The sequence below is a fragment of the Ambystoma mexicanum genome, chromosome 6p, assembly GCF_040938575.1.
Source record: "Ambystoma mexicanum isolate Mex_15411 chromosome 6p, UKY_AmexF1_1, whole genome shotgun sequence".
Lineage (NCBI taxonomy): Eukaryota > Metazoa > Chordata > Amphibia > Caudata > Ambystomatidae > Ambystoma > Ambystoma mexicanum.
In genome coordinates this window covers 263,104,384-263,132,163 of record NC_090935.1, presented here as the reverse complement: position 1 = coordinate 263,132,163, position 27,780 = coordinate 263,104,384, and positions in this window count along the sequence as shown.

The following is a 27,780-nucleotide window of genomic DNA, read 5'->3' as shown; positions in this document are numbered from 1 at the left end:
GATGTTGCACTCCTAGAGTATGCACATTTTCTTTTTGATCTAATGGTAAATAAACTACTTTTCCACGAATGCCTTTTACCAATTCAGAGGTTGAAGGCGTATTATTGCTTGAAATGGGTGCACTGTTTGAATTATGATGCTCTCATATAAATTAAGTTATTGTAGAGGTTTTGGTATTGGGTGTAATTCCAAATTATTTGTGATAGCATGTGAAGGAGTTTGGTTGTTGTCAGGTTTTGTAGTGCAATAACTGCAAAGTATTAAGGGGTCAGTTATTTCGTATTTGTATTCTGCTACAAGGTAGAAAGCTAATTCAAAGCATTTAGAATCTTCATTGTCTTCTATTTTGTATGATAGGTCTACAGTTTTTGTGTTACTTTTATAAAGGTTCTGCGGCAACATACTGTCAGACCAAGGAAGCACTTGAAATGGAGCGAGTCTTCCAAATAATGTACCTGTCTGGCTATTAGAAATAACAACCATAATGGTCCATTACTGGAAAGACAGGAGACCGATGACCCAGGCACCGTAGAAGTGTAGACACGGTATACAGGAGGACACACCACCAGCTGAAAACAAGGCAAGTATCAGACTTTGCATAGACAAGTAAGCCAATACAAAACAGCATACACAGAATACCACTAACCTGCTAATTCAGGTAAGAAAGGTTTAACCGGCTGGTAATGCAGGCACCTGCAGTCTAAGCAAAGAATACGACAATGAATCACTTATCAACAAGCATCAACAGAATAGCTAGGAGTCCCTAATAACATTCACAGTCTTACCATGTTGGACTCCTGTCCAGTGGTAACAAGGGGTTTGGAGGGGCAGAAGAGGTTTGTGGCAAATCGTTAGTTGCGAGGCAGAAGACAAGCAAACAACCCACAACGTACACCTGTGGAAGTCTCTAGTCCGTGTACTTGTGAGGGGCGAAAGCAAGGAAGTTCAAAGTTCAAAGTTCGAAAAAACCAAGACGAAACAAAGTCTTTTCAGAGCAAGGTAGCAGCGTGGAAGCAATCCAAGGCAAAGTCCAATATCATTCCAATGTCATGCAGGGAACGGGCAGTGCAGACCAATTCAGTATCCAAGGCAATATACAATGTCATTCCAATGTCGAGCAGGGAGTGGGCAGTGCAGACCAAATCAGGATCCAAGGCAAAACAGGGACGGTCCACGGTCAAGAGGGGGAAGGCAACCAGATCAAAGGCAAATTCCAAAGAGCAACCGAAGCAGTCCGAAGTCAAAACAGGGAGGACCAGATCACTGATATCAGGGAACAGAAATCAAAGAATCAGGAAACAGGAAATCCGAATCCGAAACGCCACCGAAGAAAGTTCAGAAGCGCCGGTGAGTGTACAGGGAGGAGCTTATGAAGACAGTATCACGTGACTTGGTTTGTGTGATACCGTCACAGCAGGGCGAGTGCTCCTGTAGTGTAGAGGAGGCCAGCGTTGCCAGGCTACCTTCCAGGCACCACGCTGCATCTGGGGTAAGTAAAGTATTCGACTGCTTGAACCAGATCAAAGGCAAATTCCAAAGAATTCCAAAGAGCATCCGAAGCAGTCCGAAGTCAAAACAGGGAGGACCAGATAACTGATATCAGGGAACAGGAATCAACGAATCAGGAAACAGGAAATCTGAATCCGAAACGCCACCGAAGAATGTTCAGAAGCGCTGGTGAGTGTACAGGGAGGAGCTTATGAAGATGGTAACAAAGTTTTTTTACTGAATATATATATACATATATATAAAGGGACATTATGGTTAAGTTGCGCTACTAAAAACCTATGAAATTCAGTGAAAAAACTTTGTTAAAGGACGTTATGGTTAAGTTGCGCTACTAAAAACCTATGAAATTCAGTGAAAAAACTTTATTAAAGAAACGTTATGGTTCCAAGTAAAACCGAAAAACCCTTGAAATCCGGCAGTTATATATATAGAGGTTTAGGAGATAACCTAAATAGCTGATTTGTTTAGTTCTTTCTGGAATTCATGTCTATGCTTCTCCTGTCTTGAATGGGTAAGAGCACTTACTCAATTTTTACATAGCATTGTCCTGGAGGTGTGGAGGCACACACTGAGGACCTGTCATGGAATATTTGCCTGGTTTAAAGTGAATTTGCACTGCTGGAAAAATGACTTTGCACTGCCGAAAAAATCCCTGATTCATGGAACCGTGCGAAATATATTTTTGCCGCGAAAAGATCGGGCAAAGTCATTTTTGTACTGCGAAAATGACTATGTGCTGACTTTGCCCAGACGTTGCAATGGAAAAATAAACTTTGCACAGTTCCATTAATCAGGGTTTGTGTCGGCTGTGCAAATTCACTTTGAACTGTGCAAATATTCCATAAATCAGGCCCTAAATGTCCCTCCAGTCTCTTTGGGATGGGGTACAGCCTGAATGTTCGCATCTTACCGTCCTCACACGTGAGATGGCACACATTGCCTTTTTACATCTCCTCTGTCCTGCAGAAGTGAAGAGGTGTAGATGCACAGTCTGAATTTATAAGTCTCTCTCAGCAGACATGGGTCCAAACAGAGGGGAGTTGCTTGATGAACCACTCCCCAGTCTTAGACGAGTACCTCTATGAGGTGGGACCAAATGTAAACCATCCTCACCAAATCTCTGCCAGGCAAACCACTTTGATACCAGTGGGTAGACTCACAATCATCCTCAAATATTCGTGTTTGTTGTGTTAGGAAAGATGACCATCCCTATTTATAGGTTCTCTGCATGTACATGCAAATCTTATGTTATTGTGATTTATACTGCGCAACGTTGCCATGTTCATGGTCTCCAGGGGGCCAGGCGGATCTGAATAGCAATGGTGTTGGGATGGGTTAGTTAGTGGGATTGAGAGGGAAAAGCACAAGAGACCTTTGATGTGTTATTGGTAGCTTTAGTTCAGGAAACTTGGTCACTATTTCCTGATCGACCTTATGTGGTGTTTCGATTTGTGGTTGCATATGTGTCTTGGGTGTTGTGGCGAGTCAGTGAAGTGCTTGTAGTTTGCAGTGGTTTTGTTTTTTGTGGAAGATTACATTGCACCATGTTGCGAAAAGCTGGTAGTTATTCAATGTCATATGATTCCAATCATATACAAAGAAAATCATCTTGAATCCTGAAGAGGGATGCCCATTTTCAAATGTCTACCCTCACTTCAACGTTTATTATTCAACACCCAAACATAACACCAAACACATTTTAACAAACTAGTGCTCCTCAAAAATTATTCTGTGTACTGGCCATTACCGAATCATGCACCAATTCTCTCCAGTTGAAGATGTGCCTGCACACTAGTCACAATGTCCTGATCTTCTGAGTAATATTGTCCATGGGACTGCCCTATGGAATTTTGACCCTGTGTCACACGTCCCTGGACTGGCACCTGAGAATGGACTTGCCCTTCTTTGGGAAGTTATATGCCTGCCGCATTATAATGTGATGCTTACTTTCATATGCGTAATTGCATTACGCCGAGGATACCCCGAAATTATAGGTCATCCAGGATAAGGACTTTAAGCACTCTGCAGCAGAAAATTGACTTAATTTGATGAAGACTCCATCCAAATCTCCTGACCGAAACTTCATCAAGATTGTCTGGGCTCAACTCAAGGGGTACCTGAAACAGCAGCAATAAGGCAGAATTGATTGGTGAGTGTTGGTTCAAGTTAGTGACACCTGGCACCTTTCAGTGGACTATAGACCATGTCAAGAATGCCCTCCTTGTCATTCTTGAGTATAATGGTGGAGCAGCAAACATGTAGCTGGAGTAGTTTCTTTTTGGTTTGTGAACCCTTTGGTGTGAATCTAGAGTACTGTGCATGAAACATGAAGCACTGTACAGATAGAGACTTGTACATATTTGCATATTTTCTGAATTTCATTATTGTGTCAGCAAGCATTTATCACAGAAGATACTGTAGATTGGTTATATGCATTATAGTGTAGTGCATTTTGTATAATTTTTGCTCAGTGGCTCACTCAGTCATGGCACACCGATATAACACCACAATTCTTTTCAGTCCCACCCCACAATTAAGAGCAAGGAACAAACACTGAGGTATTCAAAAATTGAAATATATTTAAAGTAAATGTTATTGTCAGAAAACTGGGTCTCCAGCTTTACACTGGAGCCCACTACAATATGCTATGTATAAAACAATTCATTAGATTTATAGAAAATTGTAATTGCATCATTCTATATTAATCTCACTATTATAAGCCCACAAAGACATCCAATTTTAATCACATCACAATATGGGGGATTGTTCTTCTGCATCCAAGCACCTACAATATGGCGCTCTATCCCTATTTGCATCCACCAAATACAAGATTACCTCGCCTTCCAGAAGGCACAATACCTGACTCTTTCCTCTGAGTATTGACTGACCTAATCAGGTGAATTTCACCCCCAGCCAATTAGGCTGGGGCATCAATGAGTCACTCCACGAAAGTACTGAGCTTACACAAAAAGAATGCCATAGACCTGCACTCCACCAATAAAATAAGTAATCAGTCTTAACTCATGGTTACATATCACATTCCATCTCGATGGAAGATAGCCCCATCCCTCCAAAGGCACATCTGCAATGATCCGCTGCTTGAAGGCACATCACACAACATCTCTGCCACTAGAATGCAGCTAAGACTGGCGATAAAAATTCCGTCTAGCCGGACACGTAATGAGTCTCCTTGACTTGCATACTCACTCAACAGCCTTCATAGCACCCATCCATAAGCCAGCTCTACTTCGGTTTCTAGCAGGGACTTAGCCAATTCTAACTATCTTCATACTGACTCAAAAAAAAAAAATATGCAGACACGTATTCTAAATTCCTCTGGCCAATCTCACATACCTCTGACTTTTGTCCTCTAAGGGTGTTCACCGACTGCGCTTTGAAGTGATAGCAATGGGAAAAGGCACTATAGAAATGCCAAATTACATTACATTACGTTACAACAATGTTTTATAAATCTGATATATTCTAGTAAATGATGAACATACTAACATTGTACATTGCATGGTTTTCTCTATAAACATTACTGACATTTCAATGGAACTTTTGACTTAAGGTGATTAATTCAAAGGCACTTAATAGCTCATCAGAAGCAGAACCTTGAACATTGCTCTTAGAGGGTGTCCAATTTGCTATTGGGACATCTAGTATCATGCCAATGGTGATCCTCAAACAAAAGCAACATATTATATCAAACTGCATTAAGACACTCCAGACGGAGAGGAACAGAGAGGCAGTCATGGCAGTACACTCTCAGAATCCACTCTGTTCACTGTGTTTGTACTTGGAGGCGGAGCTCTGCTCAATACCCCCACAAGACCACAGAGTGGAGTGGAGTGGAGAGGAACAGATAGGCAGTCATGGCAGTACGCCATCTAAATCCAGCATGTTCACTGTTTGTACCTGGAGGCGGAGCACTGCTCAAAGCCCCCTCAAGGCCACTGTGCGAAGCAGAGAGGAACCGAGAGGCAGTTGTGGCAGTGCACACTCTGAATCCAGTCTGTTCACTGTGTTGTCACTTGGAGGTGAAGCACTGCTCAAAACCCCCTCGGGACCGCGGAGAGGAACAGAGAGGCAGTCGTGGTAGTCTGGGCGAGTCTGTCGAAAGAGTCTACTCTGCTCTTGCACCATCAGCTGTGACGTGCATAAAGTCTACTTACACAGTCTGCTCTGAAGTTAGAACCTCATTGCAAGCCCACAGTCACATGGTTACCCTATCAGTGAACTGCATACTTTCTGTTGTTATTTACAATCAATACTCAAGGAGAACAACGTGAGCTTTGATAACTGAGAACTCTGAATTTTGACTCTCCAATCAAGCGAGAAAGTTAATAACATTGCGTCCACACAGGAGCATTGTGAATTCAAGGATCCATAGCCCGCCATAGCCCATGGAGCGCAGCTTGGATTGCTACCTGAACTTTTTTTGCCACATTGTATGACCCTCTGCAACACACCGCTGCTTCGCTAACCACAAACTGCGGATAAATTGTCTCACTTTTCAGCGGTGGAATCGTGGAATTCAGCGTTGCAGACGAGGAACGTGTATAACTTAGAAAAGACGATTGTCTTCTAAGGCAACACAAAGATTATTTAAACATCACTGCCTGTATTGTAGCTCCACTTTCAGTGTTTTCTGTATCAGTGTGGTAGTGGTGTGACCACCTTCGAAACACTCATATCATGGCAACCCACGCTAACGTATTTGTACTTTACATGTGGAGCTGCAGTGCGTGCTTTGCTGGAAATTATATAACACAAAATGTAATCTACATTTACAGCCTCCCGGTGCCTTAACGTTGACCTCATGTGCTGTTTTGTCAACTTTTAGGAATGTTTATGTATCTCACTACATTGCAGAATGATTGTTTACTTGTGAGCATAATGCACGTTAAATTACTAGGATAGTCTTATTAGTTGAATTCTCTACTGCAAGCATAAGCCTTAGAGGCAGCAATCTAAGTTACTTTTAGAGAGATAGTAACCTACACTTATTTTCAGCAGAATTGGCTGAAATATTGAGTCACACCTTTAGGTTGTGGTGACTGCGAGACTCAGATCCTTTGAGCCCAACCCAGGGGTGCAGCTATACTAAACTCAACATCATATGTGCTGATTGGTCTAGCAGGGTGTGCAGAAACGCTATTGTGGGGGTTAACTATCCTCTTGAAGATTTCATATGAAGTTTAGAACTTAGAGATTCTGCGATCCAAGTGAATTGGGGTCAACTTTACATTGTTTGCCTTTCTGTATTTGTGACTGTGGTGTCAAACTTTCCATCACCATAACTTGCTTAGAGCGTACTCCTATAGCGTGACCCAATGAGAGCCAATAAGGGGCACACGCAACCCTCTGCAGTGACACAAGGGCTCGTCCAAAATGATCTTGCAGCCGCTTAACCAATGAAAGCCTCCTAAGAGTTACTAAGTAATAAAAAAGTGACAATAGCAGAACCATCGAAGGTGGACTTCACACAATCCAAAATAAAGACCTTCTTTGGATCCTTCTTTGGATCAGCAGTGGCAATTCCGCTGATCCAGGCAGGACGTGCTTCTATGGATGAAATATTGGATAATAGAGAGGAAGAACTCACCGATGGTAACATCTTGCTGGATAACAATGGCTCTTTGTTAAAATTATGTAAGGGCATACAAAGGATTTCAATTACACCTACAGACTTTTCCCAAGACAATGTGTTGCCTACAAACCTTTCTGGTACCCCACACGTAGACCATTTTATAACAACTATGGAATGTCCCACGGGCGCAAGTGAAGAAGGGGAGGGATACAGTTAGTCTGAATGGCCCACGTCTTGCTGACCCACACATGCAAAACCTGCATGTGAAGCCTCTGTCAGAAGTCCTGGAAGCCAAGGTGGAGGCAAACTACAACTGTGTGCCAGGATGGCTGAGGAGCAACTAGTCCTTAAATAAGGCCACCTGAGGGTCCTCGAGGCACTGCCCAATTGACAACCTCTCTGGTTCCCGCTGGACCTTTGGAACCCTCTAAAAAGGGGTTGATTAGAGATCTGGAGGATCCCCCAATATCCATCAAACCGACCCCTCCTACTAGCCTGGCAACTGGCTTTATCCCACTTATCTTGGTGTTAGATCCTCCTATCATAAGGGCTATGTCTAGCCAGATAGGGATGAGTCTCCCCATGACACAGGGTATATGGTAGCAGACTCAGAAAGTGGTGCCCTGGAGGCAACATGTGCAAACCTTCCATTCTTAACCACTCCCCGATTCCTTCTCCCCCCTCCAAGCATCAATTTAAACAATGTAAGAAGAGGTCATTGCAACAGCAATCAACCCAAATTAATTCTGGCAAGAATAGATCGCCATTAAGGAAGAAATCTCAGACACAAATACGACAAGGAAGGGGCAGAACTGCTTTAAAGGACATGGGCAATCGAAAACTGAGGAGCGCAACACTATATGGTCCCTTGGACAAATGGCTGCCCCTTCCCTCATGGGTGTGAGGTATTGACTCAAAGTTGGAGAAGGTGGGTCCACCCTCGTCTACAAAAATGGTCTATCCTTGTTTTCCGCAACAAACAATTAGGGCACCCACTTCCCAGTCCCTTTCACCCACAGTTTCAAGCAACCCACCACACCACTCTTTGCACCCCATTCACTCTCCCTTCCTTTGTTTTTTACTTTTCCCAATTGCCTGCACAATATAAGTACGATTCAGTGTGCCTGTAACAGAGCTCTTAGGGTTCATCTGGAACACGAGGCTGGACTTTCACCGGGAAATCATTTGGATGTGACAAGCACTCAAACCAAGGATCCGTCCCCACTCCATCAAATTCCAAAACAGGTTTCCTGGCTTGACAGAGTGGAGATGCTCAGACCCAAAACTACTCCTGCGGTAGCGAGGACGAAGGATGCGGCTGCGTTTAAAGATATTAAATTAAATCCAACGTGCAACAGTCATCATGAAGACCAAGGTTTCCAGAGCCACGGGCCCGGACGTGATTTGTAATTTCTTAATAAAGGAAGACCCTAATTGGTGGGTGCAATTTCTATCTACCTTATTTAGCCAGGTATGAGACTATGGTGTCATCTCCTCCCATGGAAGTCTTCCATCCTCATTCCAGTCCTCAAAAAGGGTCCTCGTAATGACCCTTCCAACTTTAGGTTACTGGTAATGTTGGATTTTAGCTCCAAACTTTTTGCCAGTCTCCTATTGAGATCCTCACTTCTTGGGTCAGAGAAAAGGGCCTGTTGAGTTGCCAACAGACATGTTTTAGGAAGGGCTGCAGGACTACCCATGCCATATGGCCTCTGCTTACTCTTATCTCAGATCCCCAGTGCTATCCTGGAGTGGCTCTATATCTATTCTTCATTGACTACTCTGCTGCTTTCAGTGTAATTAGAGCTAAACTCTGGGGAAAGCTAGAAGCATGTGGTATAGACCCATCACTCCTTTATTTTATTAAATCTCTCTACAGTGACACGAAGGTTAAGATCAGATTATCTCAGGAGGGGGACTTGTTGAGCTCCATTTATACTATACAGGGTTTGAAACAGGGTTACCCATTGCCCCCCTTACTATACAATCTTTACACATCAGAACTTTGCACAGTTTTGAGCAGAACAGAGAACCATCCTCTGCGATTTGGAAGGATCACACTTAATTGTTTGCTATATGCAGACGATACAGTAATGCTAGACCGCACAGATTGCAGCAATCCCTTAATGCTTTACATATTTTTTGCTTCAGAACACGGCCTACAACCCAATGTGGCCGAAACAAAAATAATGACTTGGGGGAAGGGAGCTTATGGTGCACCATTGTTTGTCTGGAGGCTGGGGGGGAGTAAAGCTGGAGCAGGTAACTGAATACCGATATCTGGGAATATCCATCAGACCATCCCTATCCCCGCAGGTACTTGGCACTTGTATAATATGTAGGGCATGGGCCAAATGGCTGTAACTCAAAATAATTATTTACTCCCATGGGGCTCATTGGAGACCAAGATCATGGCCTACAGGGCTTCGGTCAAAACAAGTATTCTCTATGCCCTCAAGGTGTTCCCCTTAAGGGCATTGGGCTGGCTCCCTAGACATTCTCTGCTCACTACTTGGAGTCTCAGGAAGAGTTCCGGTGGAGGTGACCGGTGGAGGTGATTTGGGTGCTTCTTCCTTATAAATGCTTGGATGTCAGCAGCTATTAGATTTTGGGCCAAGATGCATTATGATAACCTGGAGAGCCCCTCTTCGATTGGACAGGTGGTGACAAACGCAGAGAGGTTCTCAAAGAGTACTTGGTATAGAGATCTCGATAGGCTGGCTAACCAATGTTTGGTGGAGATGGACATAGACAGGGTCCCCAAGATGTGGCTAGATTTCTATTTGTGTAGGATCGAGAGGAAACTCATCTGTCTGCTCACAGGCTCATCCTTAGACCATTTAGCTGACCTTCCCAAGTTCATAGTCTATTTCCATCAGGCATTCACACTTGGCGCCCGAAAATCTTATCTGACAAAGATAGTGCGATTCATCACAGCAATTTGCCTCCAAACGTTCCCCGTATTTGAAAATACAGGGGCATGGGTTGGTGCTCCCCAGATATGAAAGATTATGTAGATTGTACAGAGATCAATTAGAGACTATTCGCCACATTTTTACCCAGTTTGGGGCTTTGGGCCCAGAGTACAACAAGGCTTACAACGAAATCTGCTCTTATACCTCTGACCAATTCTGGGCTACAATTTCTGGCACTGAAGCTTTGACATCAGTAGCATCAGCCTATTATGTTTGGCAGAGGGTGGTGTAGAAACTTAATCTTGGTCCTATAGGTTGTTGTGGGTGATCAAGCACTGTTAATGACACATGCCTAATATAAATTATAACAGCGCCAAATGAAGGTTTAAAGCTCACTTTATGATATCTCACTGTATGATAACTATGTTCACTTTTAACTATCCATGCAATGTAATGTATGATGAATTATGGCATGTTTCTAATGTAATGTAATGGCTTTAAAATGGTTTTAAATGTAACCAAAGGTACTTAATAAATATGTTTTTTTAAAAGACACCCCGCTAAAATAAGAACAGATGAGGCTGTTTGTTTAGACCAGTTATTCATGAGGGATGTAGAAGGTCCGGCGATGGCATGGATTTCATAATATTTTCATCCATTTAATAGAGGCTATGTAAAAAGAGCCCAATCCTTTATCTATATGCAAATTGGATCATTATCCACTCGTTTACTTAGGTAGCGGAAGTAAAAAGGGTTATCTTCTTTCTCCTATGATTTATTTTGGCATTGAACCTTTCATAATAAAGACACCTCATGAAGCTGCATGAAATGAATTAATTTTGTTCAAGCTAAAACAGAAGTTGATGATTTTCTAATTATGTTTCACCATATGTTCAAGCGTGCCAAGGAGCTACTGCTGTTTGCAGATTAATTTTTTAGAATTGTCAGTACATAAGCTTAATCTTAATAAATTGAAGATGTTTCTCCACCATCAAAATGTGAGACAAAAGTTTACATTGAAAACCCTGTCTTATTCTGGCAGTCAATCACATTCAGGTACTTAGTTAGTTCAGACATCTGCATTCAGACTTTAGTAATTCAGCTGATGAAACAATTTAATTAACAATTTAGAGTGTTATTGTCCTAGTAAATGATTTGCTTGAAAAATGATCACCTCCCAAATTAGGTGAATGGTCTTTGAAACAACAATAATTGTATGCCTATAACTCATGATTCAAACTTGCTGCACTTTTCTATGTGGAAAACAGTGTATTGCTTAGATGACAGCACTACTCATTTTCTGATCTGGTGTGATGAGGTCACATGATGCCAACACGCAACGTAGATCTAATATCATTCATCAGAGAGTGTAGGGATAGATTATTAAATAATGACCTATTTTCATAGAAATGAAAATAGAAAATATCTGTGATATGATATGATAGTTTATTTTTATATAGCCTATACACAATGAGTTTCACGATTCACGACAAGGGATGGAACAAGGGAAAATACAAAACATTCTTACATGACATGAACAACAAGAATGTGAAATTAACAATCGTACATGGCCTAACAACTTTTCAGATACTAGTGTACTAGGCCTGAGGACATTTCTGGAAGAATCCAGAGAATTACACCAGGTGAGGGAGAGGGGAGGACAGAGGAGGGGGAGGAACAAAACAGGCGACTATCGTACTAGGCCTGACGACATTTCAGATCGGGCGGATTAATAATATATATATTTTTTTTATTGATTTTGCTGAAAAAATCAACCTTTCAATTTGAAAATACAACATTTAAGATGATACATACATGGGATTATGAGAAAAGATTTTGTTTTATGTACCTTTACCTCCATAGATTTATATTGGACCTTATTCTTTATGATTGTTTTGAAAGTTTTTCTGACTTTTTGGAGGTCAACAAAGCCTTCTGCTTTACTTCCCTTGCCAGATTTACTCAATCTTATGGGGAAACTCATTAATCCCTAGGAATGTCTACCTTGATGAATACTTGTATTTTTACAATTGTGCACATCACGCACAGTGACATTTAGTCAGAGGATTTGTATCCCTGTACCTTTTTGATATAATGGCATATTGGTTACAATGACAATGTGCCTAAGACAAGATGGTGAGAGCTATGTGATTCTTTCAGTTTTTGTGATATTTTACTCCTGCACTTTTGAATTTACCATGAATGTATACAAAAGGTGGCTAGCACCATAAGATGGCAGTACAATGAGACTTTTAGCTTTTTCTCTGAGCATATTGCACTTCAGCCTTTTTCCTGCCTTATCAGGCCAGGAAATGCCTTATAAATAATTCCCCTTCCCAGGAAAAATGTAGGCTTTCGTGGGCAAAGGTGCTTTGTGTGTGTGAGCCATAGGAGGGAGCTGTGACTGTATAGTCCCAATCCACAAACTCTGGCTTTTGAAAGTCTGCTGCTGGGCAGATGTGGTGATGAGTGATTGTCCAGGATTGGATGACCCCTGGCTGTTTGAATGGTGCAGATCCTGAGCAATGGTGGGCTTGTCTCTGCTCCCACCCTGAGTCTTGGATAAAAACTGGATCCTTCAGCTGTTGTTCAGTTCAATGTTGGAGTCAAGACTTCTACGAAGGTGAGCACCCTGCTGCCGACCCGAGCATGACTCCTGCAGCTGACTAGCATTAACTTCAGTGATTTCTCCAGTGATTTCTCTTCTGCCTGATCTCAAGAAGACACTTGTTATTGCTTCAACCTCTGAACAAGTGGGAGCAATTAGTCTCAAACCCTGCTGTAGAATCCATGACTTTGGTACTTTTTAAAGTGTCTGTTGACCAACCTTTGGACTAACCAGATACCTCCTGGGCTTCGTTGCTGCACCCATCACCATTATGAGTAGAGCCTTGGAACTTTGCAAATCTGAAGTTGATGCAACAAGTGACCTGCTCTTGCATTTAAAGGGAAGCTCTGTTGGGGCAACTTCTGTGCTTGCTGCTGGCCAATCGCCTGTTGCCACTTGACCATGGTGACCTTCATTAGAACACTCCTTCTTCAATCCTGTGAGGTGTCCTGAGGAGTTCTACACTGCAGAAGTCTCCATCTTTCATCGTTTTGGGTCTTAAAGTAGAAGCTGTCTTGGACCGATTCCTGTGCAGAATGTGTGGCCAAAAACAAAATCCCAATGCCCGAAAGTGACCCCAGGGTTTTCTTCAACTGGACCAAGTCCAGAATATTGTGTCACCAACAGATTACGGATCATCTTCAGTGGTCTATGGAAGAATCTGAGTCATGTGGTAAGTTAACATATATGCTTTTGTCTCTCCCTGTCCGCCATAGGGTTGCATTACGTGTACTTTCCTGACCCTAACTCACTCTGATCTAACCTTTGATAGTGTCACTTGGGTAAAGGATCCTTTCCTAGGCCTACCATAGTGTGCTGAACTGAGCAGAGTGCCTATCCAAACTCTACTGAATACTTAGATACCCTTTGTACACTTTTGAAGTGCCAATACTGGCAACTGCAGTCTTTTGAAATCGTACCTGAACTGGTGACTTTGGGTACAAGATTATTGTTGATTGAATATATTTTGAGCCTAATAAGTCACCGAATAGAACAGTATGTAAAACCTTTGAACATAACATACACACAGATTTCTTCATCAAAAGCCCTTTGCAACAGATAGTTTTTAAAATGTATTGGAGCCCTGTAAATATTCTGAGATAAGACAATACTTAAAGACGATGCACTTTTTTTTATTTCCACTCATTGTTGAAATGTGCAGGTCACCTTATTCACAAAGGCGACTTGCACATTTCAGGAGGGGCTGGACAGTAGCACATAGATGGATAACCCAGCCCCCTGGCATTTATATGATTGAGAGGCTCCCAGCATCCATGTGGCTGCTGGGAGCAACCGACATGTTGGCACATTATGTCAGTATTAGAGATCAGTTACAGAGGCAAAAGGTTCCTGATAGCTTCAAGATGAGAAATACGATGCATCAACCAGCAACATGCATTTAAAAGGGAATTTAAATCGCTTAGCCATGTGCACATTTCAACAATCTTACTGTTAAGCACTTAAGCTATGTCCATTCTAAAGCCACATAGTGTGAACATTATGTCTCAAACAAATGCATTATAATCAAGGTGACAAGGTGAGTCAAGGCCTGGAACACATTTGAAACACTTTAAACATAAGGATAAACTATAAGGATTCACAAAGTTGATTTAACTCGAGGACAGCCTGTTCACAGTACAATAGAAATAACACAATATGTTCAGAGCTTATACTGACTGTGTACATAAGCAGTATTTCCTCAGATATGAGCTACATTGGTAGTTTGAAGATGACAACATTAGTGAGAATGGCAAGGGAGAACTTAGAACAACCCACTACGGGGACAATCAATTGTCTATAGGATATAACGCAGGGCTTAACGCCTTTTGAAAAATAAAGATGTAAGAGACAGTGTCTATCCATTTCAATAATAGAAGACTAGGTCAGATAGGCTGGCGATCCCAAAGTACAAATGTGTGTAGCCTCTGGAGCACTCAAAGTTCCTCAATTGAAGTGTGCTACAGGGACACCTGGTCTGTCCCAACTAACCTCATGCTCCCAACAATCTAACTTTATTTCCATGTGGAAGTGCATCAACCAATCACTGATGTCCTTTAACAACTGCATCTATATGCCAGCCCCAAGCTCATCTGGAGGAACGATTTGGGGGTTTAGATAATAAACCAATTTATCATCATATAATAAGAATAATAGGGTTTGCACCAAGTCTAGGAGGATCTGATACTACTTTATTGAACGATTTGCCAATATCATGTATAAAAAAATTAAATAGAGTTGTTGCTAATGTACAGCCCTATTTCGACCCTTTAAATGTCTCAATAGAGCGAGAAAGCTGACCTTCTTGAGTTAGTCTGATCTGTATTGAGTTATTTGAATACAATTTTAAAATTAGGGCTGATGTTTATCTAGGACAATCTGCTTTTTTCAAATTTATCAAACAAAAGTTCTCTTGATACTGAATCAAAAGCAGTTTTAAAATCAATAAAAGTGATATAAATTGGTTGTCTTGTGTGTTGCCCATGACGCTCTATTAGCAACAGCACCAAAAGATGTACTGATGTCCCCAGACCTGGGATGAAGCCTGTATGAAAATTATCGATGAGCTGATTTACATTCACCCATCGTATAAAATCCCTCAACAGTAAACAAGCAAAGATTTGTCCAGGTATATCGAGCAAGGCTATGGACTGGTAATTCTGGAAAAGCTTGCAGTCACCTTTTTTAAAAATAGGAATAATTACAGATCTTTTCCAACTCTGAGGTAATTGCTGGGATCATAGTATATTAGTGAAGAGATTAAATAAAATATCTGCCCAGGCTTCAGGGTGTGCCTTTAACATTAGATTGTGAGCCCATACGGACTGGGGGCTCTCAAACCACTGAGTTTGGATATCTTAAAAAGGATGTTGTCTCTGTCATAAGCAATTGTAGCCCGAATGTTCCATAATTTTGAGCCCAGCTCATAGCCTTGCTTTCGTGCACCCTAAAGTTGCTCATAATACTGGACCCAGCCCGACTCCTGAACAGCATTAACTTGGAATGGCAGTTGGTTTTCATGAAAGGCACTATTCAATGTTGCCTAGATTTGACAACTATTCTTTGAGGCAATAATATTCAACATGTGTTCACCATCTTGTTGAAAGAGACAAGCTTGTCGAAATTTGCACCGTTATGGTATGTCAACTTAAGTTGCTGAATCGTGTTCAATCGTAAGGACAAATCATAATAAGCGATCTGCTCTGATATCGTTCTGCAGTTGTCTTTTCTTGGAACTCAGTTGAGGGTCAAGCACATGTTCATGCCTATAGCACAGTTTAGATTTATAGGTTTTCTGCAATTTAAATAAACTCATAATGGCCACATATCTTCCTTCTTAGTCCGCTAATTCAGAGACAAGCTTTGCATTCCGGGTACAAATGCATGCATTAAAATTTGCTAAAGTACCATCAGTACATCGAAATCTTTTCCTACCGCCTGTTAGCAGCAAATTAAGTTCAGAATATTCTACCGTGTCATTCAGTATCTGCCAGTTCAAGATCAATAATAATAGATCATGTTCGCTTTTGGACTGCTCAATCACCTCAAAATGTACAATTATATTCAGCATGCTTCTTTGGATAAAAATGTAATCAATAGTGGATGTCGAGGTCACTGCTCTAGGCAGGATATCACCTTTCATTGTAGCATTCAACTTCAAATATTGCCTATCTTTCATCAGCGCTAACTATTTCTTAGCAGGATCAGTTAAATCTGCTTTCTTTGCAGGTATGCAGTTTATATTCAAATATCCTGAAAACTCCACATCCATAGTGGTAGTTCATTGCTAATCAGATCTAACAGCTGTACAGCACTGGATAAAAAAGACTGCTCTCATATACATGATTCCAGAATAGATTAAGTAATGCCATATCACCCTTAACCGTTTCCTGTTTAACCAGCTGAATAAACATATTGGGGGCGGCCCAGGGTTCTAGTGTGAATCCTAGGCTAGATCTCACTGCCACCAAAAGACCGGCCATGGGACACCCTGTGGCACCTCTAATGGCTGGTCACACGGTTAAGGCATATCCTTCCCACACCAGAGGTTTTACAAACCAAGTTGTTTGCAGCATGATAATCACACTAAATTGTAGACCTTGGACAGTTTTTCGGTGGATTGTTATCTTTCTACATGGTCCACCCTATTAACATGATCTCTTGCCAGTGTGGAATGTTCCCAAGGTTGTGAGAAGCTGAATTTTACCTGACTGTTTTCATTAAACGCTCCCTGTGTACAAGTTATTCTTAACAGGGAGCTATCCCATATCTCTGTTAACGTGTAATAATCTTTCTCTTGCATCTCGCTCTGTGGTCGATCAGGATTTGTTGGTTCCCTCTCAATCATGTTGCTTTGCATATAATCCTGGTTTAGTGTAAAGCCCAACTGTTGTAATTGGGTCCTGGCCTGCCAGAGGGAATTCCGGACTACTCCTGATTGGATCCACAGTCTTACTATGCCAAGATTATTTTCTTTTATGAACTCAACTTGTGTTATATCACAAGATTGAACATCTTCCAAAGCATCAACATAATTCAGTATATTCAGAATACTTGTTCTATTCATTACATATTGGGGAGCAAGTGCAGGCCTACATTGTAATATTAAACTATAGCAGTTATTTTTTTTTATGCTGGTTTCACCGTTCGTGTTGCATTTTCATTTCCTTCCTGATCTCATAATGGACAAGACCAATTTTTGTCATCAGAAGTCAGAGAAGGTGCAGACACATGCAGATTATTGTATATCTGCGGCCGCCTTGATTCAATTTAGGGCACTATGTGAGGGGCAGTTATTTTAGACTTTTCCTCTAATGTCTTTCTTCTCTGTTCCAGCTTTAAAAAAGGTTCTTTCGTTTGCCAGGAACTGAGTGAATTTACGTTGCTATCATTATTGCTAGGTTGATATGTTGCTATATCTCGACCACCGTCATGGAGTTGGATACTCATGGGTTCTTTATAGCTGGGAGCCTGCTGGTTTACTACTTTCGGCGCCTGAATCAGATCATCTACTGGGTTGTGGTTTTCGATCTCGTGATCTAGACTACCCAATTCTAGGTTAGGTTGGGATTTTCTTGCACCTCTCTGAATTCTGTTACTTTCTTCTGTCTTTTTGCCATGCGCATTTTGGAATAGAACTTCTGTTTCTCTGGGGTTGTAAGCATTTTAATACATTTTCTTGAGCCATGCTGCAGCTCCTTAGAAGGCATCTTTAAGTTCTTAGATTCATTTTTTGCTTGAGTTTTTGCAAGCTTACTTTTCCCTCTGAAGATTTTGAATGGTGGTACCTCTGGCTGCTACAACGGCTCACAGGAATCTAAATTGATAGGTTGTATCTCTATGCTCGACTGATCCACTACTAAGTTAGTATGTTTTGCCTCATTAATTAAAATGCACAACAGGTTTTTATTGTGAGGTTGTGATGTCAGTAGGGAGATTGGCAGGGGCTTTTTACAACCACACCATTCATTTCTACTTAGATGTGGAGCTTGCTGCTTCTCCATGTGTTTGTCACTAAAACGGTCGTTAAGATTATTTAGAATTTTAGTTTGTGCTGACAACTTATTGTGTAATGCTTCACACAGTTTGGGTAGAGACATTGGAGCTTTGGCCATAGCTCCCAACATAACGTCCACGAGACCAGCAGGTTCCTGCTTGCAGATTCCTACACAGTATGGGTGATTGAGATAGGTCATGGTGATAGAGTGGGAGAGCTATACCCAACGAGTTTGTAACTTGTGTCTCTGGTACTAAAATAACATCCATCACCAAGCCCTCCAAAGGGGTGCTCTCTGTGTCTGTTTCAACTTCGGATGCCAGTACATTAGTTATCCTTGATGTTTCACACACCACCAGTGTAGGGCTGACTACCTGAGAGCCTCTGCCTGCAGGATTAAAGCTGAGCTCCTTCTTTACACGATCATGGACTTGGGCCACAATCATGTATAGCACAGAATCAGCTACAAGTGTGTCCAAATCAGATCCACCCACATTCACCTTAACTGGATGTATTTGGGTAGACTTATTTGGTACAGAAAAAACAACATCCATCTCTCGATCTAAGGATGTGGCAACTTCCGTCATTAGAGTATCTGAAATGTTAGTAAAATCAATCAATAACCCTTTATCTTTAGCCTCAGTTTGTACCAAAGGAGCTGCATTGGCATTCATGATTTGCATAGCCGTGCCTGCAGTTACAGCACCCTTCGTGCTACAGAAGACCCTTATGTCGGTTGTTAAGGATTTAGTTCGTTTACGGCTATTACTCGAAGGCTGAACCGGATTAACGGGTTTCCTCCCCCTCAGAGTGTTTGCTGATATAATCACGGGGCGATTAGGGTTGTGTTTATGAGGCATCGCTGGTTTTAATGTATAAGTGTAACTCATAATAAGAAAATGCCGGCTATGTATTAAAATGCAACTTGCACATATGGAAAAAGAATAATTTACCGGCAATTGTAGACGATGAGTTTAGAGCTCTGCTCTGGTTCACAGAATCCACCAGCCCAACTGCGTAACTGCACTCCGCAATGCACTCATCAAATGCGTGCAGGCTGTTGTTTTTAAGTGCAGTTAGTGTTGAGGGGCGGGGCCAGCATGTTTCTCCAGTAAGAGCTTGCAATTACTTCAATAAAGATTTCACAAAGCACAGGAATGGGCTCTAGAGTATACAAATAAAACACACTTCTTGGTGATGGCAGGCTTCCAGGAGTAAACCGTCCATGTACGAGAGTTCCTCCTGATTAACTGCATTCTGCAATGCACTCGTCAAATTTCTTCTGCTGTATGTAGCAGAGTGTTCAGTCACTGCTTAAGTGTTCTCAGCAGACTATCCCATAGTCCTGGTGGTTATAAAGTTCAAAAACGTCTAACATCCCAATATTCTGAATTGTCAAACATGCTTCACACCTCATTAATAACACCAATAATATGGACACAGGTATTTTTAAATCTCTCTCTTGGTAAAAGGAAAACAGGTAACTGTGAGCATAAAAGTTAGTTTCAATCATTAGAAACGATGCATCTCCTAGTAGCCCACAAGGAATGTTAAATGCATCCAGTTAATGTGTATAGTGGGCTCCATTTATCTATTAAAAAACAGCTGATCCAAATCTGTAGCAATGTAGCATATATTTTTTACATAAATTAACAATATTGTACCATATCATTAAGTACTTTATAATGGAGGTGGAGGAAAACAGCTGCCTCAAAGAACAAAACACTTTTTAATAGACAGATGCTAAATTACAAACTAGGCATTCTAACTACAGAGAAGAATTATTTCAGCAAGTGAATAATTGCTGCCTCCAACACAGCTAATTTGAATACTGCACGAACTTGGCAATATGTAAATGATGACAACTCCTATGGATCCATCTAAGAACTTCATTTATAATGTTTCAGGTTATTTTGTACAGGGGATTTAGATGACAAGTGAAGATTTTCTATAGAAGTAAAAGCCTTCATCATTGAAAATACTTCTGAGACTACTTTTCTCACTGCTGTCGTTAGTTTCTTCTCACAATTCACCCTTGTGAGATCTGGAGTTATTGATTAACTCCATCAGGTGCCTTCTATGGATCTATGCAAAAGTCTGAAATTCCATTATCCCAAACTGTAGTATCCCAACTGCAAGATAGGAATGTTTTGCTTTCTTTATTACCTAACCTATTTGGGAGATGTCTCTCTTGGTATTTTCTCCACCCCTACAAATCCCCACACATGCCCTTACAACAGATCCCGCTCTCTGCTATGAACTATGAGGAGTGACAACACAGCTGGCCCCCTTTGCCAACTCCCTTTTGTTCAACATCAAAAGACACCTTACGTTCAAACAGTACATAGAAAGGAAGACACAAACGGCCTGGTACAAACTTTATCTCCTGCAGAAAATCAAGCCCCTCATTGGAGAAAACAACTTCAGATCTGCTGTCCAAGCCATGGTCCTCTCCCACATGGACTCTGACAATGGCCTTTTTGAAGGCCTTCGGGTGACTACCCTGAAATGTGTCCTACATGCTGCAGCAAGACTCATTAAGACTCCACACATACCACTACATCACCCCGACACTCTTCAAACTGCACTAGCTCCCACTGCAAGCCCATATAATCTTCAAATCCTGTTGCATCATCTACAGGGCTGTCATGCTGAAGTCCACAAGCTACCTCACTGATACACTCAGCATCTCGAGAGGCCTGAAATCCACCAGAAGAAATGTTCAGACTTAGGACAGTGCAGGAAAGAAAGAACCAGAAGACATGCCGTCTCTGTATATGCCCCAAGACTCTGGAACGTCCTCCCCATCAATATTAGACTTACCCCATCACCTTTACAGTTCATGAAAGAGCTCAAGTCCTCCCTCTTTGTTAGGGAGAATTCTCTGTTTAGGCTGAATTTCCTAACCTAGTGAGTCCCCCAGCAGCTTTGCTGGATTTCTGGAGTTTGTTTTTTTCCATCCTGCCAAGAGTGAGACTCTTTTCCTCCCACTCTTGGACATGAATGTGTGTAATTCCTTTTAATGTCAATGTGTTCTATGGGCTATGGGGTCTTTTACTCCATAGGGTCTCATATGTTTTTCTATGTGTGTTACACCGCACCCTATGTGCCGTAACACTGGGGCGTCCTAGCGGACCTCCACCATAGACTCCATACCCGGGGACTGACTACCGGCTCCCCCGGCATGTAAAGTCACCATTGGCTTTACTAGACCTAAATTTACTAACAGAACTAGTACAAACCATCTTATTGTGGACGTACTAGTAGGGGTAATTCGATTACTCCTGGATCTGTTATTCGAGGGGGCACTGTCCCGTCCCCCCTCGTCGAGTTTTGGCTGGTGGCAGTGGAAACTACTTGTTATGTTCGACCCCGAACATAACCCTATGGGATTCGTCCCATTGTTGGAGATTGATACTTTTCCTCGTTAATCTCTAACGTACCACCGGTCTACTTATCTTAAATAAGTTTATCGGATGGTATTTTCTGCCAGAACTCGGTTTTTAAAATGGCGTCTGTGTTCGTCTCTGTGACTCCTAAACCAAAGGTCGAGCCCTTTGTTCCACTTTTGGTGGGCCTCTGTACAGAGACCCTCCAAAGTGGTGCCATTCTGTCTGGGTTACCACAGAGGTGTGGGAGGGGGTTTAGGCACCCTGGACCGAGTTGCCTTGCCAACTCCGGTCGCACTCTGGTGTGATTGGCCCAAGTGGTGAGCCTCCCCGCTCACCACTTAGCGTGTGTTGATTGACAGCTAGGCTGAATGAATGGGGGTCAACCTAAGAATCCGACGAGGGTAACGCTGAGCCGACCTGCACGAGGACACCTCCGGTGGAGCCCTGCGGAACTGACTCACCACTTCCCGACGACAGAGGAGATCTCCCTGCCGGAGAGTCTCTTCCCCTGACTGGTGGGAACAACCGGTCCCCTTTGCTTTTTCTTCACCTCAGGACGCAGTGGTCGAATTGCCCATGCGGAGCACCTCGGCAACCAGATAGCCACTACCCCTGTACCGCGACCAAAAGGTGGTGCCTTGTGACGGAGCACTCCGCGGCTGGTCTCTTCCCTGGTGGTGCACCGGACTTCACTTTTCTTCGACGACGAGATCACCTCTACTCTTGGCAAAGACCCGACGTGCATCCACCACCAGGAACAACTGCCCCCGCCGGAGCTGCCTCCACAAACAAGGTACCGTGTCCGCCTGGCGTCCCTTTCGATCGGTTCGAGTGAGGTGTCTTAATCCTCTCCTTTCCGTTGGGTCGCCTCCAAGCTTTCTCACGTATTGTTCTGAACTGGTTCAACCTGCCGATAACAATTTGCTACCCAGGCTCGAGCGCATTTCCACAAAGAGACTTTTTGGGACAAATCGCCTTGCCTCTCTCCGATGGGGCTGGCCTCTGAACTTTATGATCTATTGTGGTTCTTGTCTTCTTGCCTTGCATTTTTCCCGTAAAGTATTGAACTGTATTGACTTCGTAACCTGCCTATTTTTCTCTCCCATCCTAACTGAGATTAGAGTGCCATCTAGGTTGAGGTATACACCTCTGTCTGAAAATAAGTAATACCGGTAGAACCTAGACTTGTCGAAATATTGTTAGGGGGATTGATCGTTTCTTCTTCGTAGAGTAATTGTAATTGAATTGTTTTCCGTGATAGTGCCATAGTGTTTTCCATAGATGTTCCGTTATAAATAAATACCCTAATATCTTTACACTAAGCCTCGTTGCGTGTTTGCTTGTCTTACTGTGAAGAATTGCCCTATATTGTATACTCCACATACTGCTTAACTCTTCTTGAGTGAAGTCTGACTGCTCAGCCACAGCTACCAAGTGAATCTGTGTGGTACAGACTGCTACCAAGTGGGTTTACTGCCAAACACCTGTAGTCCTAAATCTTTTGCAGTGGTCCCAGAGGGAACTGCACAGGTTTCCGCCTAACACTCTTCAAGGAATGTCTCCTCCTTAACACCTAGGTCCACACACCCTGCACTCCCCGCTCACCTGAAAGTCAGTCAATGTCTTACCCCATGCAGCCAATTGCTCACCCTCTGTGTTAGCTCCCTGCTCCCTTTTCTCGGCTTTCCTCACAGTGTTCTTCCACCTATGATTGTAAAGCACTCTGTTGCTTCCTGAAGCTAGGTCAACATTCGAGAACTATCAGATCATTATCATTATTCTTGACCAGAGAAAACATATATATATGCAGTAGCAGCCCTGTAGTTATGGTTGAGTTGCTCAACCCATAAGCATAGCACTTTTTTGGTCAAGTTTCATCAAGGGGGTGCAAAGTTATAGGGGGGGCCCTAAAGGTTTGGGTTTCCGCAAGATGCAATGGAACAAATAATTTGGTAATGTCTACAACCCAAACCGCTGGGCAGATTTTCACCAAATTTGTGGCAGGAGCGGAGGCTTAGTCCTGAAAGCGTGCTTTTGTAAATTTGGTGTAAATTTGGTGTAAATCCGTCCAGAAGTTTTTTTTTTAAATGACCAAAAAGTAGGGCAGCGGACTCACTTCCCTATACGGTCCGCAGACAGGGATCCGATTGGTCCAGAGTGCGATGCAATGTGATGTCTGCGGATATGGACACGCCCACTGATTGGATGGTGCAAAGCGTGAGGTGTGGCATATTTTTGAAAGCGTCCGCCATGTTGGATTCGTCAACAGGCACAGCTGGCCGCGGACACCGTGGTGGGGAAAAAGTGTGGAAAACATATTTTGGGTTATTTGATGGTGGGAAAAGGGGCTGGGAAGACTGGTTGAGTAGAAACAGATTATATGAGTATATGAGGGTGTTCTTGTAGGCTGAAAAAGGCCAGGCAGGTGTCTTAGCAGTTTGCAGACAGCGCCGTGGACGGGCGGAATGGAAAATACATTTGGGGTCATTTGATAGCTGGAAGTACAAATTGTAGGGAAGTGGAATGAAGACAATGTGGATGTGTTTATATAGGAGAGAAAAGGCCGCTGAGTCCGCAGTCTATTTCGGCATCCGATTGCAGGGGCGGTCTGGGTGAGTTTTATTAGTTGACGGTGTATGTACTTTCTTGTAATATAGTTACTTGTGTTGTGATCAGTGGCCAGAATCTGGGGGCCATATATTGAGTCCATAAAATACTAAAAGAACCTTTTTGTTGTTGTTTTTTATATATATTCTTTTTTGCAGGAGAGGTTAGATAATAAGGTGGGGAGGTCAATGAGAGAAGAGGCACTAGCCACAAATGTGGAGCTGCAGATGGACACGGAAGATATTGCGGGTGTGTAACATCTAAGGTAGAGGGCAGTGTTTCTCACACTCTTTGATTACAACTTCAAAAGCACTTCGAAATTGCTTCCCCCTGCAGGGTGGAGTGTTACAGTATATACAGAGTACTGTTGTCTTCAAAAGATATGGATCAAAAGCCTCTTTTATTACTTGCAGAGTAGCTGATGGGATTTTCTATCGCACAGAAGTAGGCAATGTGGTTATAGTACTGGTTGAGGAAGATGAGGTGGAGGAATACAGCCTACTACTTGCTAAGAAAGGAAAAGCCTTTCTGAGAGGATTGTGGTGGTTGGATTGGGTGTGGCGGCGCATGGATATGGTCCTGTAGGAGGACTATCCAGGTACAACGTTGTACTCAGTGCATTTCACTTTGGTAGCTTTCGCCTTTGATACATTCCCAACAGTGGTAAAGAACTGCCACACCCATGATTCTCTCTTGGTGCTAGAGATAGGCACTACCTCATCTTCTTGGTTCTCTTCATTGTCTTTGGAATTACTGTGCCTTTTTTGTTGCGTAGTTACTCCAGCTTGTGGTGCTTGTCATGGTGGTGGCTCTGGGGGAGGAGGGATGCCAATAGCTGATGCATTTTTAAGATTAATAGCAGTTTTGCTAATATTCCTCCAAGTATGTGCTGTGTACTAGATTGTTAACAGATAATGAGTAAGGATAGGTGTAGGAGTTGTGCAAGGGTAGATTTTGAGCTTGAAAGGTCCTACATGAATAGAAAGTGCAGTTCTGAACTGTCCGCGAAGCACAGATCTGATCGCAAAAAGTGTGGACGCATTAGCGAACACGCCATCATGCTGCGCGTGCACGTGCGGTCACCTGACACTGTCCAAAAAGACTGCAATGATGTCAGATTTTCGTGAACTTTGACGGATGCAAAAACAGTGGAAAACATTTCAAAAAGTGTATAGAAGTGTTAAATAAGATGCTAGAAGGTGGGAAATGGCAGCATTTTCACATGAAACTTTGTAAATTGGACACAAATATTGCTATATTGGGGTAAGTAAGATATCATTAAGTTGTAGGAAATTTTAATGCACCGTTAAAAACCCATGAAATTGACTGACAAAAACATTGTTATAGGGACGTTATGGTTAAGTTGCACTAATAAAAACCTTTGAAATTCACGGACAAAACTTTGTTAAAAGAACGTTATGGTTAAGTTGCACTAATAAAAACCTATGAAATTCAATGAACAAACTTTGTTAAAGGAACGTTATGGTTACAATTGTATGGGAGCGAAGGGTCCTCAGCCCCCCTCGCGTCGTACGTTCCTCAGTACGAGGCTTGGACCACATGCCTCCGGTAGTGGGATTGCCCCTTGCCCTTATGTAAAGTTAACCACGGTTGACTGCTGCATAGATGGGACTACTGAGCAGGACACGGGGCATCCATCTTTTGTGCCCCCTTTCGACTCCATCTTGGGTAAACAGGCCTCACTGCGATAGTACAGCAATGCTCAGCTCCCCTTCCACCGCAGCAGCCAAGGACAGAGACACACACACACGAGACGCGCAGGCAGCTGGCTGGCCCGCACCCTTGCACTCCCCCTGCGAAGGAAAGCTCTGCGCTTCCATTCTCACGCTGAAGCTGGAGAAAGTTGCAACAATCAATATGCTACAGTTTTCTTCCTCTGAGATCACTGTTCGCCTGAGAACCGGCATGTGAACCAGGATGAGCTAAACACTTTCTGCTCGATTCGTCCTCATAAACGTGCAAGCCACCCACCAGAACCGGAGAGAAGTGTTAGATTTATGGTGAATGTTCGAGGAAGTCGCCCCCACGGCAGAGGTAGGTACAAGCCGAATGACAGAAAAGCAGAAAAACCCTGAAGAGGTAGGCGGGACACCAAAAGGGGAATGCTCAACAACTACAACCGAAAACGTAACAAAAATCTATCCCTTAATGACTAGGCCAGCGGTAGGATTTAGTGAACCCCTATATATACCACCCACCGCCACTGCCCAGGGCGGGGCAACAGCCCCCGAACCTCCACCATATGACAAAGGAGGCCTGTATGGCCCCACGAGCGCTCCTCCTGTGGATATAGCACGTTTAACAGGTGATTTGAACCGTCAGCTAGCACACGCACAAATGGAAATAACACGGTTGAGAGCTTTATGTGATAAAGGGCAAATGCTGCCAGGGGGAGGGGAGGTACCCTCGCTGTCACTAGCAGATCTCACAACCCCGATAGGAGCAGCAAGCAATGCAACAACAGCAGCCTCGGTATCAGGACAATCTATAGCATCACAAGGAACGTCATCGCAGCAGAGACAAGAACAAGAGTGGCAGTCAGGACAGTTCCTGTTCCAATTGAATAACAAACCAGTGAGAATTATACACCCAGATACACCGGAGAGTCAACAAAGTGGAGATCAAAGTGAAAGACAAGGAAGTGAACCCAAGGAAAACTGGGAGGAGAGCAATGAGCTATAGTCAGAAATAGAAGAAATATGTGATGATTTAGATGAATATGAAGAGGCAGCTGCCACAGAGGGTTCCCCACTGCCAAACTGCCGTTACCCAGACACACTATCACCACCATTATGGCAAGGTAGATTAAGACAATGAACAGGGAAGACAGGAAACATACTGGTAAGTAAAACGAAAAAAGGGAGGATGAGCAAAACGGGAAAGAAACAGAAACTACAAATGCCACTGAACATAAAGGAGCAGGTAGGCCAAACTATATTCCGTGGGCCCAAATGGACAAAACAAACATGTTAAAACTCCTCCCCCCGCTGACGGGAGGGGCAGGTAAGTGGATACATGTATTTGAGAAGAACACGGCAGGCGTGCCGTTAGCTATAGGTGATGTAAAAAGTCTATTAGTATCAGCAATCGGGGACCAAGCAGACACAATCTTGGAAAGAGCAGGGTTCCCGGGAGTAACAATTAGCTGTGACCGACTCGATGGATCACCATTCAACAATGTTCGAGCACAAGTGTGGGATGCATTGCGGTGTGCATTTCCAGATGTTCCAGATTTACATGCAGTGATGCAGTGCACAATGGAGGAGAACGAGGATCCTGCGCAATTCATTTTGCGAGTGCAAGACTTATGGAGAAGCGAAACTGGTACGGCATGGAATCAATCAACAGCTATATTCTATTTTATCATTAAAAAGGGGTTGCCGAAAGAGGTGCAGAAGGCCTTGGACAAAATAGCTGGGATTGAGGCCAAAGGGTGGCCTGAAATACAGAGCATAATTGTACACCACTGGAGAAGGATCAAAGAGAAGGAAAAGGAGGTCACGCAAAAGAGGCTGGCCGGCGAAGCAAAATTAGTACAGACGAAATTAGTGAAGGTTGCCGCCATTACTGCCAGTGCAACAGCAGACAGAGGAAACGAAGGAGAGGAAAACGCGGGAGGAAGGCCCATGGGATAGCAGCGC